Source organism: Canis lupus, chromosome 16 (assembly GCF_048164855.1).
Source record: "Canis lupus baileyi chromosome 16, mCanLup2.hap1, whole genome shotgun sequence".
Classification (NCBI taxonomy): domain Eukaryota; kingdom Metazoa; phylum Chordata; class Mammalia; order Carnivora; family Canidae; genus Canis; species Canis lupus.
Genome location: NC_132853.1, coordinates 34,002,466 through 34,011,424, shown reverse-complemented (window position 1 = coordinate 34,011,424; position 8,959 = coordinate 34,002,466). Strand labels below are relative to the sequence as shown.

The window sequence follows — 8,959 nt, the reverse complement described above, 5'->3', positions numbered from 1 at the left end:
CTTAAAAAAAGAATCTCACTGAAGGCATAAACCTTTGGAGAGAACTTTACATCAGAAGGACTTTTTCTGGAAGAAATACTAACAGGAAAACCCAGCAGCTGAAAAGCTGCTGTCTTATTGGTTATTTGGTTTAAGTAAATTCAGCATCCACAAGCCAGTAAGTGGCAGAGTGGACAGAGTGGACATTGACTGACTCCTAATTCTAAAGCCTAATTTTAATGACTCCTAATCATTGTCCCTAATACAACTCAGCTAAATCTTTTTTCAAAAAAAAAAAAAGATTTATTTACTTATTCATGAGACACACACACACACACACACAGAGAGAGAGAGAGAGATAGGCAGAAGGAGAAGCAGACTCCTTGCAGTGAGCCTGATGTGGGATTCGATCCCGGATTCTGGGATCACTCCCTGAGCTGAATGAAGGCAGATGCTCAACTGCTGAGCCACCCAGGCATCCCTCAGCTACTCCTCCTGACACCTGTTTGACTGTGGAGTCTTGGCTAGTGGGAATAGACTTCCTCGGGTATTCTAAAGATCTGATAGAAAGTATTTGATGCGGGAGGACTTCTGATCCCATTCCTTAAGAAGCAGTATGTTCAGAGCATGCCTTTGTAAAATAACTTCTGGATATTTTCACAGTTGGAAAGGATCAAGTTTTGGTGGTTCTGAAGACCCAATTTGATTCCATTCTCCAGCTCTCAGGAATCTCAAGCCACCCCTCCTCCCTGCCCCCACTTCATCTAGGGTCTCATTGTTCACTTTTTCCTTCCATGATACGGAAGGATGCCTCCCACCTCCATCCAGTCTGTAGGACACACTGAGCTTGGGAGAGGATGTTCTGACTACGGTGTTGTGATTGGTAGCTGTAATTATTGCAAACCTTAGGGAGCTAGAGGGAGGTTGAGGTGGGGGGGGGGGGAGTGGGTGGCAGTTCTTTTAAGAAAGATGAGACACACATAATTGCCCCTGACATTTGCTGCTACTGCAAATCCTCTCAAAGAGACCTTGTGTCCCTAATGGGATGCCTTCACAGGGAGATAGGACCCAGCTTGATGAATCAGTTGTGGCCTCATTAGTCTTTCCCTGATATTTAATGGGAGCTGATACCCAGCCCCCCAGGGGCCAGCCCAGGCACTGATGTCTCGAGGGAAAGGGTCAGGCTGGGAGCACTCAAATCGACAAGGGAAGGTGCTGGTTTTCCCTGTGTTGGGAGCAAATCCATTTTCATACTTCATTATTGAAGCAGTAGCTACAAGGTAAGATTAAATACAAAGGAAGAGAAAGAAATGAAGAACACAGTAGAAAGATAGTTAGAAAGTAAGGGAAAGAAGAGCTGGCATAGGATGCACTCAATTTTGAGCTCACCTCTCCGGACTTTCCTGGAACTTCTGTTACCTACATAACCTCATTTAATTCTCACCAGTTTCCTCTGATTATCTTTATTTTAGAGAGAAGAAATGGAGACTGAAGGAGGGTAATGATTTCATCTGGCTGCCCAAGTGTAAGGACTGCAGAAAGGCAGGATTTATTTATTTATTTTTTAAAGATTTTATTTCTATTTATTTGAGGGAGAAAGCATGAGTGCAAGGGAGCATGAGAGAGAGAGAGAGAGACAGAGAGAGAGAACGAGATAAGAGTGGGGCAGAGGGAGAAGCAGACTCCCCACTGAGCAGGGAGCCTCATGTGGGATTCCTGGGATCATGACCTGAGCCAAAGACAAACACTTAACTGACTGAGCCACCCAGGTGCCACCCCCTCCTTTTTTTTAAAGATTTTATTTTTATTGGTTTATTTGGGAGAGAGAGAGAGAGCAGAGGCAGGGCCAGAGGGAGAGAGAATCTCAGGCAGACTCTCGGCTTTGGGGTCGAGATCAAATCAAGGGGTTTGATCTCATGACCCTGAGATCATGACATGAGCCAAACCCAAGAGTCAGAGAGTTAACCGACTGCACCACTCAGGTGCCCCAGAATTTATGTTCTTTGAACTGTTGCAACATAGTACAATCCATCACTCAAAAATCAGAGATGGGCAAACTATCACTGCAGTCTAAGTTCACCCAGCTGCCTGTTTCCAGACTGCTATGGCCTAAGAATAGTTTTTGCATATTTTTAATGGTATAAAGAGAATCAGAAGCAGAATAATATTTCATGACACATTAAAATTATATGAAATTTGAATTTTTGTGTCCATAAACAAAGTTTTGTTGGAACATGGACCTGCTTATTTTTTTGGTTTGTTTTTTGTTTTACTTTGTTTTAAAGATCTTATTTTTTTAAGTCACAGAGAAAGAGAGTATGAGTAGGGGTTGGGGGGAAGGGCAAAGGGAGAGGGAGAACTCGGCTCGATCCCAGGACCCTGAGATCATGACCTGAGCCAAAGGCAGACGCTTAACTGACTGAGCCACCCAGGCACCCCTTAAATATTTTATTTTAAGTAATCTCTATGCCCAGTGTAGGGCTTGAACTCATGACCCTGAGATCAAGAGTTATATGCTCTATTGACTGAGCCAGCCAGGCACCTCTATGGTTACCTATGACTGCTATCATCCTACCATGACTGAGCTGGATCATCATGACAAAGACATTGTGGCTAGCAAACCATAAAATATAAAAAAAACAACAACATAAAAATCTGGACTTTGATAGGAAAGATTTGCCAACCCTGTTCAGACAGATTCTTGGACACCCTGAGTGACAGAGGCAGAGACAAATTAAGTTCAGACATGGATGCACACTTTATTGATAATCGACTTTGTTAGACATAATTAAGCACCCGCAATTTCAGAAACCCCCAACACTGTTCCATTGCCATCCAGCAATGGTCCCAGAAGGATTTCAGGATTTATAAGCTTCATTAAATATTGCAGTAGAGATTGCTCAGCCACTTCAGTGATTTGCCCTTAAGGTATTTAGTATTTTCAAGTAAATGACAGGGATGAGGGTTTGAATGTAACTTGAAGAGTTTGCTAGTTCCTTTGTCTCTTGATTATTGCGTGTGTGTAATTATTGCAAAAAATATTTGCTTTCCTCAAAGTTGCTCTGCTCAAGTTTGTCAGTGTGGGTGGTATATATATCATGTTTGTCCATTACTGTAAAAGGGGGAAACAAAAGGATAAAGAAAAGAAGACAACTCATTGGAGGCTTTTACCAGGTCATGGGTTTGATTGCAATGTGGTTTTAAAACAATATGCATGGGGGGGGATCCCTGGGTGGCTCAGTGGTTTTGCGCCTGCCTTTGGCCCAGGGTGCGATCCTGGAGTCCCGGGATCGAGTCCCGCGTCAGGCTCCCGGCATGGAGCCTGCCTCTCCCTCTGCCTGTGTCTCTGCCTCTCTCTCTCTCTCTATGTCTATCATAAATAAATAAAAAAAAATAAATCTTAAAAAAAACACAATATGCGTAAGTTCTCTTACATCAACCGCCTAAGAGTCGCGCTGTAAGAAGCAACAACCTCTCCTCTTCTCCACCATCTGCCCGGCAGCCGCCAAGCAGCAACCATGCGTGAGTGTATCTTGATCCACGTTGGCCAGGCAGGTGTCTAGACCAGCAATACCTGCTGGGAGCTCTATTGCCTGGAACACGGCGTTCAGCCCGATGGCCAGATGCCAAGTGACAAGACCATTGGGGGAGGCGATGACTCCTTCAACACCTTCTTCAGTGAGACGGGCACTGGCAAGCACGTGCCCAGGGCAGTGTTTATAGACCTGGAGCCCACAGTCACTGATGAAGTTCGCACTGGCACCTACTGCCAGCTCTTCCACCCTGAGCAGCTCATCACAGGCAAGGAAGATGCTGCCAATAACTATGCCCGAGGGCACTACGCCATTGGCAAGGAGATCACTGACCTTGTCTTAGACCGAATTTGGAAACTGGCTGACCAGTGCACGGGTCTTCAGAGCTTCTTGGTTTTCCACAGCTTTGGAGGGGGAGCTGGTTCTGGGTTCACCTCCCTGCTGATGGAACGTCTCTCTGTCGATTATGGCAAGAAGTCCAAGCTAAAGTTCTCCATATACCCTGCCCTCCAGGTGTCCACAGCTGTAGTAGACCCTACAACTCCATCCTCACCACCCACACCACCCTGGAGCACTCTGATTGTGCCTTCATGGTAGACAACGAGGCCATCTATGACATCTGTTGTAGAAACCTCGATATTGAGTGCCCAACCTACACTAATCTAAGCAGGTTGATAGGTCAGATTGTGTCCTCCATCACTGCTTCCCTCAGATTTGATGGAGCCGTGAATGTGGATCTGACGGAGTTCCAGACCAACCTGGTGCCCTATCCCTGCATCCACTTCCCTCTGGCCACATATGCCCCTGTCATCTCTGCTGAGAAAGCCTACCATGAACAGCTTTCTGTAGCAGAGATCACCAATGCATGCTTTGAGCCAGCCAACCAGATGGTGAAATGTGACCCTCGCCATGGTAAATACATGGCTTGCTGCCTGTTGTACCGTGGCGACGTGGTTCCCAAAGATGTCAATGCTGCCATTGCCACCATCAAGACCAAGCATACCACCCAGTTTGTGGACTGGTGCCCCACTGGCTTCAAAGTAGGCATTAACTACCAGCCTCCCACTGTGGTACCCGGTGGAGACCTGGCCAAAGTACAGTGAGCTGTGTGTATGCTGAGCAACACCACAGCCATTGCTGAGGCCTGGGCTCTCCTGGACCACAAGTTTGACCTGATGTATGCCAAGCGTGCCTTTGTTCACTGGTATGTGGGTGAGGGCATGAAGGAAGGAGAGTTTTCTGAGGCCCGTGAGGACATGGCTGCCCTGTAGAAGGATTATGAGGAGGTTGGTGTGGATTCTGTTAAAGGAGAGGGTGAAGAAGAAAGAGAGGAATACTAAAGTTAAAAATGTCACAAAGGTGCTGCTTTTACAGGGAAGCTTATTCTGTTTTGAACATTGAAAAGTTGTGCTCTGTGCTCTGTGCTCAGCAGTGTATACTCTCATATACAATTACTGACCTATGCTTTAAAACACAATGCTTTGTTATAGACCCAAGCTGTCCGTTTCTCTGATGGGTTTGAATAAAGTATTCCCTCTCTTAAAAAAAAAATAAAACAAATAAAACAATATGCGTGAGTGAATTGTCTCACTTTCCAATCCAAGAGAGTTTGATTCCTCTGTAACAAAAAATACCCTGACCTGACAGGAAAACACTCAGAGAGGAGCCTAACGGACGATTCTCTCTGTCTATTTTCCAACATGGTTTTGATTTCAAGAAAGCCCTCCTGGAAAAAAAAAAAAAAAAAAAAGAAAGCCCTCCCGTCATCATCTCTTTCCTGCTCCTGATCCCCATGAATATCACAGGTGGACTGCATTTGTCCCCTGCCCTATTCAGGTTTTGCCTCTTCTGTCTCTCTTGGATTCTGGATAAATCTTCATGGTTGCCATTTATGTTAAACACCCACCTGACTTATCTTAAGGTGCATGTCTTATCATTATACTTGCTTGTTGACCTATTTTCCCTGACCATGGGCTTCTTAAAGTGTGCTCTTTTTTTTTTAACTTTATTAAAAACATTTTTAAAAAAGATTTTATTTATTTATTCATGAAAGACACAGAGAGAGGCAGAGACATAGGCAGAGGGAGAAGCAGGTTCCCTGCGGGGAGCCCATCATGATACCAGGACCCTGAGATCATGACCCGAGCCAAAGGCAGACACTCGACCACTGAGCCACCCAGGTGCCTCTAAAAAGTTTTTTTTAAAAGATTTTATTTATGAGAGAGAGAGAGAGAGAGAGAGAGAGAACACAAGCAGGGGGAGGGACAGAGGGAAAGGGAGAAGCAGGCTCTCAACTGAGCAGGGAGCCTGACTTGGGGCTTGATCCCAGGACCTCAAGATCATGGCCTGAGCTGAGGACAGATGCTTAACTGACTGAGCCACCCAGGTGCCCCTTAAAGCGTGGTCTCTTTAAAAAAATCTGTACCTCTAGCACCCAAATGGTGGCCACCCACAAAATTGATCCACATTAAGTATTCACTGACCGAAAAAAATGGATAGGGTTGGGGGGTCTTGTCAGGGAGAGCCCACTGGGCTGAAATTCTGGGACTGGAATGCCTCACTCCCTTCTCCTCTGGATGAGAGAGAAGAGACAGTGTGTGTTAAGCTTCTGAACAAGTCTTCTGCCTTTGAACAGAGGGCAGAGGAAATATGTCTGAAGAAGGTGAACATGAGGACAGACACTTTAAAATGAGCCCACAGATCCGATGGCAGTAACAAGACCCACTGGGTGCAGTGGCTTGTGGTTGCCATAATTCCATTTGGACCTCATCATGACCCTGTGGGATAGATTTTGTTTTCTGTTTTACAGGGGAAAGAAACCAAATCCAGACAGATTATGTAAATTCTCTGATATTATTTATTTAAGTCAACAGCTAAGTGGGGACTCAAGCTTGGTCCTCGTCTAGAACCTTGTAAATATTCCTTCACGAGAAAATCTACCTGTCTTTACAGTGGTGACTTCACAGAAGAATCAAACACTTTCTATTCTTGCTTTCTGGCAATCTCGGGTCATGTAGATAATTGTTATATTCTCTTACATTTATTGTTCTCCGCCTCAAAACAAAACCAAAAACTGACACCCTCATGCTCTGTGTCACAAGGATTTTAATTGCTCTCTTACATTTGTCTTAATTATAGAAGCCTGCCCTGCAGGGATAGTGCGATGAACCAGAGGAAGAACAGAGTCTGAACTAACAGTGTGCAAGGATTGACACCAGAAAGGCCAAATACAGTCATCAGATGCAGGCCCAAGACGAGTGGCTGAGATAGGGATTTGTGCGATGTGTGAGGAGCTGCTGGAAACTGGGACAGAACGGATGGTGACAGCAAGGTCACATCAGCCAAAGGGGCTGAGACAGTGGCTGCAGATGGAGCTGCAGATGGGTCAGCCTGGAAAGGAAGGTCCATCTCCACACTAGTGTGGGAGCCTTGCCTGTTTTGTCTATGTTGAATCTAGTATGGGGCCTGGCATTTTCTGGAACAGAAAGGATGTGAGATTCACTGTGGCCTGGTTCTGAGCACAGTCAAGGGAGCAGTGAGAACATCTATTTCCCCAAATCCAAAGCCAACCATTTATCCTTGTACCTCCTGTCACCCTTCAGTCAACGATACGGCTGTAATAGCATTGTTATTTTTCTTTTTTAATTTATTTATTCATGAGGGACACACAGAGAGAGAGGCAGAGACACAGGCAGAGGGAGAAACAGGCTCCCTGAGGGAAGCCTCATGTGGGACTCAATCCCAGGACCCTGGGATCATGCCCTGAGCCAAAGGTAGGTGCTCAACCACTGAGGCACCCAGGCGCCCCTGTAATAGCATTGTTCTCCACCCTGTAGCCACTAGCCTCATCCAAGGAAATGTCACCATTCTCCAGGAGTTCTGTGATAACCTCCTATCTGCTCTCCTCTGATTTTCTAGAGCATGTACCTTCTCCCACTGCCACCACTCCCAACCTCTTGTCCCAGAGCCTTCATTCCATCCTCATTCTTTATTTTTTATTTTTATTCTTTAATTGTAAAAATTTTTTCTTTTTTATATGTATATATTTTTTTCCATCCTCATTCTTTGGATCACTTTCTCCATCTGGGTCAGATCCTTCTGTTATCTGCTCTTAAAGCACCATGGATTGTTCCTTCTAAGGCCTTATCCTGATTTCTTATTGTGTGTGTGTGTGTGTGTGTGTGTGTATAGTATGTGATTAATTTCTTTCTCCACTAGATTTAAATTCCACAAGGAGAAGGGCAGTGTCTATTTTTTGCTCATCTATGACCGTGTTTCCCAAGCAACCAACACACTCAATGACTTGGTGATTGTTAAATAAATAGATAAATACATTTTAGCTAACGAGGGAATTAACCAATACATGGGTGGATGATGCGATGGGGAGTCACGACTCAAGGCAGCCTGCTGTGCTGAGATCAAGGGCGAAACCAAACAAGTCAGAACATCCGGCTGAGATCTCTTGCCTCCTGCAAGAAGAGGGAGACTGATTTTTAAAACACTTACTTAAAAACATATTTCATTATTCTAAAATGCTTTCCTAAATGGATGTAGTGAACTTAAACTGGGAATCACATAATATGATCCAACAACTGAAATGAGGCAAATTGGTTCCTATCTAGGCAAAGAGAAACAGACAAGAAACTGACATATAACATTCCCAGATCTTCTAGAACTGAGAGGCGAGGAGAGCGGGCTCTGGAAGGCGAGCGTGCAAGATGAGCTTGTATTGTCTCGTGTGAACTTCCTTTAGCTGCTTGGTGCTTGAATGATTTTGGCTTTGGACCAAACACACTTGCCTCTTGAGCTGCTCCTGTCCAGAAACCACCTCCTCCCCTCTGCCTGTGCATCTGCAGGGTTAATTGCCTTCGGGGATGGTTAGTTGACCATGCTTTACAGATGGGACCACTGAAGCTGAGCGAGCACAATAACTAGGCCAGAGGCAACAAATGCATGTTTTCTCCTTAGTCCAAACCCTCCCTCATCCAGGGCATACAAGCCACTCCATAAATGAAACCTGTTCTTAGCTGTGGCCTGGAATCCATCATTTCTCACCATAGCTGGTAGAGAGGCACTGATCCCCCTAAACTCCCTCTGTGTGTTGGTGCCAGGTCTGGTTCCCAGCCCTGTTTCTAAGCTCCCTTGAATCAGCCGCAGGGTGGGAAGGGGTAGGTCGGAGGGGGCAGAGAGGTGGGGGAGAGGGGCAGACCTATGTCCATGAGGATTAATGGGGTGGTCAAAAGATCCCAGGATTTGGAGTTGGATGGACCTAGGTCCGGATGGCAGCTATCTCATGGCAGTTTGCTGAAACTTTCTGAAAGTTTTTGCCTTCTCATCTGTTAAGGGAATAAAATAAGACAGGCTTTGCAGGATCACTGTAAGCATTGCATATGCAAAGTGGCCAGTACAGACACTAGGCTTACAGTTGGACCTGTTTGAGTTTGCTT

General features: G+C 45.3%; 1 pseudogene; it reads left to right on the top strand.

The window, feature by feature from the left end:
• Positions 1-1,484: 1,484 nt before the first annotated feature.
• LOC140606506 (tubulin alpha-1A chain-like) lies at positions 1,485-4,980 on the top strand (annotated as a pseudogene).
• The last annotated feature ends 3,979 nt before the right edge of the window (positions 4,981-8,959 follow it).